The following is an 11,384-nucleotide window of genomic DNA, read 5'->3' on the forward strand; positions in this document are numbered from 1 at the left end:
CTAAAGAATTTAAATGCAACAACAAATGCGATGAAGATCGCAACTAAGGTAACAATTGATCCAACAGCATAATGATACCTAGCCACACTATCAATGGCATATTTTCTAATCTTTCTAATCTTCAACCTCATTTTCTCCATCTTGATCTTGTGATCATCGACGACATCGGCAACATGCAACTCCAATTCCATCTTCTCCCCCTCAATTCTTTTCAATTTTCTTTCAAATACTCGTTTTCTCTTTCAACTAAATTTAACCTCTCGACAATAGGGTCGGTTGGAATTTCCGGTTCACATACCTCCTAGATAAAAATATCTATGTCAACTTGATGGGCATAATTTGTCATAAACACGAAATGCAACAACTAGTTTTAAAAGAGAATATACCACATCCGAATCATAACAAGGACGAGGGCCGACGGGGACGGATATCAAAACCATGGCACTATATATAACAAACAATGTACGGGTAAGATAATTATACGAGTAACTATATATCCAAATCACATAAACATCAATTTGGTAATGTAAAACATTCATGAACAAGAGCCTCACCAGAAGGTGGTGCCGGCGACGGGACGGTGCGGGCGATCGACGGTGGTTACGACGGAGATTTAGAAGGCCCTAAGTAAACCACACCTACATATGCAAACTTAGTGTTATTTTTGACCTCAAATTGCATATAAATCAAATACTAGCAAATATAATTATTCCTCCCAAATTAATCACTATACAAAGCATTGCAAGAGCTAATCTAGCAATGAGAGTTGAAAGGACAAAGTTGCTAACCTTTGTGATCATTTGAATGGATGGGGGCCTTCAAATCTTGACAAATTTTGGGCAAAATTTGTGAGGAGCTCGAGTAGAGAGGGGGAAGAACAGAGGAAGTGAGGGGAAAGGGGAAGAATAGAGTGGCTCAGGGGGGACGAAGGGTTTATGTACGTCGACCTTTATTACCGGTTCGTGCCACAAACCGGTACTAAAGGTGCTGGACGGGCCCTAGACTGAGAACACCCTGCCACCACCCTCTTTAGTAACGGTTCGTGGCACGAACCGGTACTATAGTTTCTCCACGAACAGGTACTAATGGGAACGCCGGCTAGCCGTTGGAACCGGCACTAATGGACACATTATTGCCGGCTCAAAACCAAACCGGCACTAATGTGTCTCATATTAGGTCCTTTTTCTACTAGTGCGTGTTGGTCATCAAGACTCGCACTTTGGGTGCGTTTACGTGTCAATCATAAACACTCACAATTTTGGATGATTCTGGTCCGTTTCCTGCACTATTACTCAGCGTTTTGCGGTCCCAGAGCGATTTCCACGATTGACGATTGCCGGGGTGCGTTTACGTGTCTATCGTCAACACTCATAGTTTTGGCCAATTCTGACCTATTTCGTGGGCTATTACTCACTGTTTTGTGGTCCCAAAGCGATTTCCATGGTTGTTAAACCCCAAGGTGCGCTTACATGTCGGTCATCAACAATCGCAGTTATGGCCGATTTTGGCCCGTTTCATGGATTATTACTCAGTTTTGGGGTCCCAAAGTGATTTCACGATTGACGAACCCTGGGGTGCGTTTACATGTCGGCCATCAACACTCAAAATTTTGGCCGATTCTGGTCCGTTTCGTGCACTATTACTAAGCGTTTTGGGGTCCCAAAGCTATTTACTCGATTGACGATCCCCGGGGTGCATTTACTTGTCCATCGTCAACACTCACAATTTTGGCCAATTCTGACCCGTTTCGTGGACTATTTACTCACCGTTTTGGGGTCCCGAAGTGACTTCCATAGTTGTTGAACCCCAAGGTGCGCTTACGTGCGAGTCATCAACAATTGCAGTTTTGGCTGATTCTGTCCCGTTTCATGGACTATCACTCACTGCTCTGGGGTCCCGGAGTGATTTCCACAATTAAAGAATTCGGGGGTGCGTTTACGTGTCGGTCATCAACACTCGCAGTTTTTGTCGATTGTGACCCATTTCTTGGACTATTACTTACTGTTTTGGGGTCCCAAAGAGATTTCCATGGTTGTCGAACCCCAAGGTGTGCTTACGTGTTGGTCATCAAGACTCGCAGTTTGGGCCGAATCTGGCCAGTTTCATAGATTATTACTCAGTTTCATTGATTATTACTTACTGATTAGGGGTCCCTGAGCGATTTCCATGATTAACGAACCCCGGGGTGCGTTTATGTATCGTTCATCAACAATCCTAGGTTTGTCCGATTCTGGGCTCTTTCAGGGACTATTACTCACCGTTTTGGGGTCCAAAGTGATTTTCATGGTTGTCGAACCCCCAAGGTGTGCTTACGTGTTGGTCATCAAGACTCGCAGTTTGGGTGCGTTTACATGTTAGTCATAAACACCCACAATTTTGGCCGATTCTGGTCCGTTTCATGCACTATTACTCGACGTTTTGCGGTCCTAGAGTGATTTCCACGATTGACGATCGCGGGGATGCGTTTACGTGTCCATCATCAACACTCACAGTTTTGGCCAAATCTGACATGTTTCGTGCACTATTACTCACCGTTTTCTGGTCCCAAAGCAATTTCCATGGTTGTTGAACCCCAAGGTGCGCTTACATGTCGGTCATCAACAATCGCAGTTATGGCTGATTCTGGCCCGTTTCATGGACGTCCCGATGTGATTTCATGATTGAGGAACCCCGGGGTGCGTTACATGTCGGTCATCAACACTCATAATTTTGGCCGATTCTGGTCCTTTTCGTCAACTATTACTAAGCATTTTGGTGTCCCAGAGCGATTTAAACGATTGACGATGCCCGGGGTGCGTTTACTTGTCCATCGTCAACACTCACAATTTTGGCCAATTTTGACCTGTTTCGTGAACTATTACTCACTGTTCTGGGGTCCCGAAGTGACTTCCATAGTTGTTGAACCCCAAGGTGCGCTTACGTGCCGGTCATCAGCACCTCGCAGTTTTAGCCGATTCTGGCCCGTTTCTGGACTATTACTCACTGCTCTGCGGTCCCGGAATGATTTTCACAATTAACGGATCTCGGGGTGCGTTTACGTGTCGGTCATCAACACTCCCTGCTTTTGTCGATTGTGACCCGTTTCTTGGACTATTACTCATTGTTTTGGGGTCCCAAAGCAATTTCCTTGGTTGTCGAACCCCAAGGTGTGCTTATGTGTTGATCATCAAGACTCGCAGTTTGGGCCGATTCTTGCCCGCTTCATGGACTATTACTCACTTTCATGGATTATTACTCACTGATTAGGGGTTCCTAAGCGATTTCCATTATTCACAAACCCCGGGGTGCATTTTATGTATCGTTCATCAATAATCCTAGGTTTGTCCGATTCTGGGCTCTTTCATGGACTATTACTCACCGTTTTGGGGTCCCAAAGTGACTTTCATGGTTGTCGAACCCTAAGGTGTGCTTACGTGTTGGTCATCAAGACTCGCAGTTTGGGGGCGTTTACATGTCAGTCATAAACACTCACAATTTTCGACGATTCTGGTCCGTTTCCTGCACTATTACTCAGTGTTTTGCGGTCCCAGAGCGATTTCCACGATTGTCGATTGCCGGGGTGCGTTTACGTGTCTATCATCAACACTCATAGTTTTGGCCAATTCTGACCTGTTTCGTGGACTATTACTCACCGTTTTGTGGTCCCAAAGCGATTTCCATGATTGTTAAACCCCAAGGTGCGCTTACATGTCGTTAATCAACAATCGCAGTTATGGTCGATTTTGGCCCGTTTCATGGACTATTACTTAGTTTTGGGGTCCCGAAGTGATTTCACGATTGACCAACCCCGGGGTGCGTTTACATGTCGGTCATCAACACTCACAATTTTGGCCGATTTTGATCCATTTCATGCACTATTGCTAAGCGTTTTGGGGTCCCAAAGCTATTTACTTGATTGATGATCCCCGGGGTGCATTTACTTGTCCATCGTCAACACTCACAATTTTGGCAAATTCTGACCCGTTTCTTGGACTATTACTCACCGTTTCGGGGTCTCGAAGTGATTTCCATAGGTTTTGAACCCCAAGGTGCGCTTACGTCCGGGTCCTCAACACTCGCAATTTTGGCCGATTCTAGCCCGTTTCATGGACTATTACTCATTGCTCTGGGGTCCCGGAGTGATTTCCACAATTAAAGAATCCTGGGGTGAGTTTACGTGTCGGTCATCAACACTCGCTGTTTTTGTCGATTGTGACCCATTTCTTGGACAATTACTCACTGTTTTGGGGTCCCAAAGCGACTTCCATGGTTGTCGAACCCCAAGGTGTGCTTACGTGTTGGTCATCAAGACTCGCAGTTTGGGCCGATTCTTGCCCGTTTCATGGACTATTAGTCAGTTTCATGGATTATTACTTACCGATTAGGGGTCCCCGAGCGATTTCCATGATTGACGAACCCCGGGGTACGTTTATGTATCGTTCATCAATAATCTTAGGTTTGTACGACTCTGGGCTCTTTCATGGACTATTACTCACCGTTTTGCGGTCCCAAAGTGATTTTCATGGTTATCGAACCCTAAGGTGTGCTTACGTGTTGGTCATCAAGACTCGCAGTTTGGGTGCGTTTACGTGTCAGTCATAAACACTCACAATTTTGGACGATTCTAGTCCGTTTTCTACACTACTACTCAGCATTTTGTGGAACCAGAGCGATTTCCACGATTGACGATTGACGATTGCCAGGGTGCGTTTACGTTTCTATCGTCAACACTCATAGTTTTGGCCAATTCTGACCTGTTTCGTGGACTATTACTCACTGTTTTGGGGTCCCGAAGTGATTTCCATAGTTGTTGAACCCCAAGGTGCGATTACGTGCGGGTCATCAACACTCGCGGTTTTGGCCGATTCTGGCCCGTTTCATGACTATTACTCACTGATCTCGGGTCCCGGAGTGATTTCCACAATTAAAGAATCCCGGGGTGCGTTTACGTGTCGGTCATCAACACTCGCGGTTTTTGTCGATTGTGACCCGTTTCTTGGACTATTACTCACCGTTTTGGGATCCCAAAGCGATTTCCATGGTTGTTGAACCCCAAGGTGTGCTTACGTGTTGGTCATCAAGACTCGCAGTTTGGGCCGATTCTGACCCGTTTCATGGATTATTACTTACTAATTAGGGGTCCCTGAGCGATTTCCATGATTTACGAACCCCGGGGTGCGTTTATGTATCATTCATCAATAATCCTAGATTTGTCTGATTATGGGCTCTTTCATGGACTATTACTCACCGTTTTGGGGTCCCAAAGTGATTTTCATGGTTGTCGAACCCCAAGATGTGCTTACGTGTTGGTCATCAAGACTCGCAGATTGGACCGATTCTTGCCCGTTTCATGGACTATTACTCAGTTTCATGGATTATTACTTACTGATTAGGAGTCCCTGAGCGATTTTCATTTTTGACAAACCCCGGGGTGCGTTTATGTATCGTCAACACTCATAGTTTTGGCCAATTCTGACCTGTTTCGTGGACTATTACTCACCGTTTTGTGGTCCCGAAGCGATTTCCATGGTTGTTCAACCCCAAGGTGCGCTTACGTACGGTCATCAACAATCACAGTTATGGCCAAGTCTGGCCCGTTTCATGGATTATTACTCGGTTTTGGGGTCCCGAAGTGATTTCACAATTGACGAAACCCGGGGTTCGTTTACATGCGGATCAACACTCACAATTTTGGCCGTTCTGGTCCGTTTCGTGCACTATTACTAAGCGTTTTGGAGTCCCGGAGCGATTTACTCGATTGAAGATCCCCGGGGTGCATTTACTTCTCCATCGTCAACACTCACAATTTTGGCCAATTCTGACCCGTTTCGTGGACTATTACTCACCGTTTTGGGGTTCCGAAGTGATTTCTATAGTTGTTGAACCCCAAGGTGCGCTTACGCGCCGGTCATTAACACTCGCAGTTTTGGCCGATTCTGGCCTGTTTCATGAACTATTACTCACTGCTCTGGGTTCCCTGAGTGATTTCCACAATTAACAAATCCTGGGGTGCGTTTACGTCTGGGTCATTAACACTCGCAGTTTTTGTTGAGGATGACCCGTTTCTTGGACTATTACTCACCGTTTTAGGGTTCCAAAGTGATTTCCATAGTTGTCGAACCCCAAGGTGTGCTTACGTGTTGGTCATCAAGACTCGCAGTTTGGGCCGATTCTTGCCCATTTCATGGACTATTAGTCAGTTTCATGGATTATTACTTACCGATTAGGGGTCCCTGAGCGATTTCCATGATTGACGAACCCCAGGGTACGTTTATGTATCGTTCATCAATAATCTTAGGTTTGTCCGATTCTGGGCTCTTTCATGGACTATTAGTCACCGTTTTGGGGTCCCAAAGTGATTTTCATGGTTGTCGAACCCTAAGGTGTGCTTACGTGTTGGTCACCAAGACTCGCAGTTTGGGTGCGTTTACGTGTCAGTCATAAACACTCAGAACTTTGGCCGATTCTAGTGCGTTTAGTGCACTGTTACTCAGCGTTTTGTGTTCTAGAGCGATTTCCACGATTGACGATTGTCGGGGTGCGTTTATGTGTTCATCATCAACACTCACAGTTTTGGCCAATTGTGACCTGTTTCGTGGACTATTACTCACCGTTTTGTGGTCCCAAAGCAATTTCCATGGTTGTTAAACCCCAGGGTGCGCTTACGTGCCGATCATCAATAATCGCAGTTATGGCCGATTTTGGCCCGTTTCATGGACTATTACTCAGTTTCTGGGTCCCAAAGTGATTGCACGATTGACGAACCCCGGGGTGCGTTTACATGTCGGTCATCAACACTCACAATTTTGGCCGATTCTTGTCCATTTCGTGCACTATTACTAAGCGTTTTGGGGTCCCAGAGCAATTTACTCGATTGACGATTCCCGAGGTGCATTTACTTGTCCATCGTCAACACTCACAATTTTGGCACATTCTGATCCGTTTCGTGGACTATTACTCACCGTTTTGGGGTCCCGAAGTGATTTCCATAGTTGTTGAACACCAAGGTGCGCTTACGTGCGGGTCATCAACACTCGCAATTTTGGTCGATTTTTTGTTGTAGGGTAAATTGGCTTTATGCAAAAATTAAACTTAGAGCCTCCACCAGCTAAATTTGCATATAGAGATTTTTTTTCTCATTACTATTCTATGGTGTGAAATTGCCAGCATATTTCATGTGCTAACCTATACGGCTGCAACGTCTCATGTTGCAGACTTTTTCCGACGAGGATTAAGGTGCGATAGGTCGTTGTTCTGCACTCAGTTTGCCGTGGAGTTGGATGGACTCATTTACCTTCGATGTGTCCGCGGTTATTTTTATTTAGATGGCCTTTGGCCATGTTATTGTAATAAATACTCTTTTGAGGACCTTGATGTAGAAAGTGTGTGATTGAACTCTGTTATAGTTTCTCGAGTACTGTGTATGTCAGCACGCCGATTCAGGGATGGCACTTAAGCACAGAAACTTCGATCCATTTGGGTCGGGTCATTACGATGTGACATCCGCAGCTTACTAAACCTTAGTTATGCTAATTGATCATGCCAAGTCATCATAATTATAAAAAAAGCAACTAAGAAATAATCCAACTTTTGAAAATTCAATTCAAATTCCAATTTCAAATTGCAAGTCAAATTATTATTTCTTCAAACGTTAAAATAAAAATGTGGGTGGTGTTGCAAATATTCACTTAGTATTTGTCATGAAGAAACCAACATCATTTGAATTACTAAAATGCCATTAACATGATTGAAATAGAACCAATAGCATTAAATTGAGTCATTTCAATTGAAACATTTCCAACTGACATCAAATCTTGTTAGTAGCTTTGAAATATTACCTTGTATTTACATGTCAAGTTTCATGTATAACAAAAATCATTTGTTATTTTATAAATGCAAAAGAGTAGCTGATTCAAGGATGAGGTATAATTGTGCTCTTGCGAGGAAGTACACCATGCTCCAAGTGCACTAGCTTGTGCTTCCGCGGGAAGCATACCTGTGCTCCGATCCAACTGAAAATTGAAAAAAAAAAAACAAGAAGGGGAAAACAGGGGAAAATCAAAAAACAAGAAAAGGGAAAACAAAAAGTAAACGGAGAAAATCTCCCGCCTGTCTGTGTTCTTTGCAAGCAACATTTCTTGGATAGGCAGTGATCCTCGCCGTGCATGAAGTGCCATCGCGGAAGCACACCCGGGGGCACCCCTTAATTCGCAAGCGCTATATCTCGCTGCAAGCATCTACAGTATCAAGCCGCCCTATAACGACTGTAAAAGAAATGGAAATGTAGATGAAAAATGGAGCCACCGAAATCCCCGTCGATCCACGGGGTTTTGAAGCATCGAGGGGGGACTCGTGGAACTTGGTGGCACGCACAGAACTGGGTGAGGCGGAAACAAGGCGGCGCTGCCCGCCGGCTTCTCGACCGTCTCGACGCCGGCGTCCCTCATCCAGCAAGCCGGACTTATCCCCGGAGGTAATCCTCAACGTCCCTTCCTCTACTCCATATAGGCACAACATACTCCACTCACCCCCTCCCGTGAGTCAGAGACACCAAGGTGACGGCGGCGGCGGCGGCGGCGGCGCATCGATCCCGCGCGAGCTCGAGGGCGATGGCGCTGTAACGAATGACTCCGGTGCCCCCTCCGTCGTTCTCCTCCTCCCCCTCTCCCCCGTCCTTCGTTTCTAGGTAAGGTTCTTGGTCTGGTTGTTGATGCGTCCAATGCTTTCTGCTACTGTTAATGTCCAAGGTACGGGTCTGGTGCGATTCATAATTTATTGGGGAAACTTGTGGCTAGTTAGCTTATTTGTGGCTGAGGGCAATCCACTCTTTTTAGTTCAGGATTTGAGCAAACTGTACGATAGTTTTGTGGTGTTTGATAGGACTAAGAGCATCTGAATCCTTCTGAATTTCATGTCATGTTCATTGGTGTGTGCCTTCAGTAACCAAATGTTTCTGCTGATTTTAATCTACTCCAAGCACCACATTTGATTTACTAATCTGGTCACATTGCTCAGAGCAGCTTGCATGTTTGATCAGTTATTTTCTGCAATCAGTGTTCAGGTTGGCTCCAGTGGTAATGATACCAGTGTTACATATTTGGCTAAATGATATTTATGTTCTGATTGAGAGGAACGCCAAAGTGGCTGGCATTCCTACCTCATAATTAGAACGAACATGAACATGGCGATTGGTTCATAATGTGTTGTGGGCACACAAAACGTTGGGAGCACTCCTCACAAAATGTGCTCAACTACAAAATTGGACGTTCTCTGCTTCGTATTTTCATAAATTATGGTGCACTGGTACATAAACATGGTTTATTAGTTGCTCGTTGTATACCTAAAATCGTAGCACGACTCTGGTGTTGTGTATTGTTCAATGTTCAGCAAGCAAAGGAAATAGTGAAATTAAAGTTACAGTGATTTTTTTGTTCTGAAAAGAGCTACATAGAGTCGAAAATGTCAACTTTTCATTGTACTAATATTGCTTCAGTTTAAACTATCCCACATGATTAAATACTTTTACATCTCCAAGAAATAGAATAACTGTAAAATCCTAGAATATTTGTGAATGATGAGTTTGTTTTGTTGACAGAATAATGGTCGGAGGTGCTTCTGCTGAACCACATTTGTGAATGAGCATAGAACTGCAGAGTTATTTGTTAACATTCAGCTACAGAATTATTTTGTGTAAGATTTAGATCATCTCACTTCACTGTTGCGTGACCGTTGGTCTCTTCCTCTACCATTCTGACTTGTCATGGTTTGTAATTTCCAGCTATATTTTCAACTGGAAATAGATCATAAGAGTTACTTACTTGCCTTTGAGGTACTCATATATGCTTATGTTCATGGCCTATCCCAGTTGTATGTTCTTTGCTTATATTGCCATCTTTCTGTAATGAGCTTATTTATAGAAGTAAGTATTTTCAGTGAGAGCATTATGTCCCTGTATGCTTTTAATTTTTGTCTCTTTATATGCCCTAGTGCTTCGTGACATGATTCTCGTGGTGATTCTGCTAATACCTGATAGGGCTAGACATACATATATATATATATCAGTTGGTTACATTGCTGCTTTTGCTCCACAAAATATCTGATCAGCATATCAAAGGATATAAGGGGGAGTTAGTTACATTGTAAAGGTTGGATTTTTAGATGTTTTGCACCATCTTATGTCAATATGGTAAACCCTGCCTACCAAACATAAATTTTATACAAAGGGGGTTGTGGATGGAGGGGTTTTGGGGATTCAAGGGGATTTGAGGGGATTGGGTGGATGAGGGGGATTCACCGAATCCCCTGAAATCCCCACCCCCTTGGGGGCTTGAAAACCACTTGTGCCAAACAAGGCCTAAGGGAGTAGAGCCGATTTTCCATAGGGGTTTCCTCGTTTTTTTGTTTATGTTTTTTTCATGGTTTTTCTTCGTTCTTTTTTCCATTTTCACTGATTTTTTTATTTTATTTCTTTTTCTTTGGTTTTATTTATTTCTTTTCATGGTTCCCATTGGTCTTTTCTTTTCTTTTCCTTTTTTCTTTGTTTTGCTATGGTTTTCTTTGTTTCTTTCTCGGTTTTCAATGCCTTTTTTTTCTTTTCTATCCTTTTCTCTTTGTTTATTTTGTAAATGCATGATTAATATTTTCCAAGTTCTTGATTAACACATGGTCAATATTTTTCTATACACATTTAACATTTTCCTAATGCTTGATTAACATTTTTCATATATTTGTTCAATATTTTTAAAAATGCTTGATTAATTTTTTATATGTATGATCAAAAAATTCATCATTTTTAATACATGATCAACAGTTTTCCTATATAAACATTTAACAGTTTTTAGATACTTGCTCAATTGTTTTTAAATGCTTGATTAACATTTTTTCAATACATGATCATCTTTTATACATTTTTTGTATATCTGATAAACATTTTCTCTATAAACATTTAACATCTTTCAAATGTTTGGTCAACATTTCAAAAATATTTTCATAAAGTATTTTTTGCAATATATATGTTTAGGATATTTTAAAGTACAAAAAAGTAAAAATGATAAAGCAAAAAACGTAACAGAACATGTAAGAAAATAGAAAAAAGGAGGTTGTATCCTCGCGCGCAGCTGGGCCGGCCCCCTTAATTAGCGTGCCTGTATTTCTTCGCGTTAAACACGTACAGTACAAGTTTCCAAACGAATGTTTATGATGAATGGGTAAATGGAAGTTTAGTTTTATATTTTTAGGGGCCGAATGGAACTTTAGATTTGTATTTTTTTAGAAGAGATTTGTATTTTATTTAGGGGTGTTTGCTTGTATTGGGCTCATTAGATTTCCTCCCAGGTGGACCAGTGGCCCGATCCAGCCCACCAGCCGATGTGGGATGCGGCTAGGGTTAAGTAACCTGCCTCCCC

Source organism: Triticum aestivum, chromosome 3B (genome assembly GCF_018294505.1).
Source record: "Triticum aestivum cultivar Chinese Spring chromosome 3B, IWGSC CS RefSeq v2.1, whole genome shotgun sequence".
Taxonomy (NCBI): domain Eukaryota; kingdom Viridiplantae; phylum Streptophyta; class Magnoliopsida; order Poales; family Poaceae; genus Triticum; species Triticum aestivum.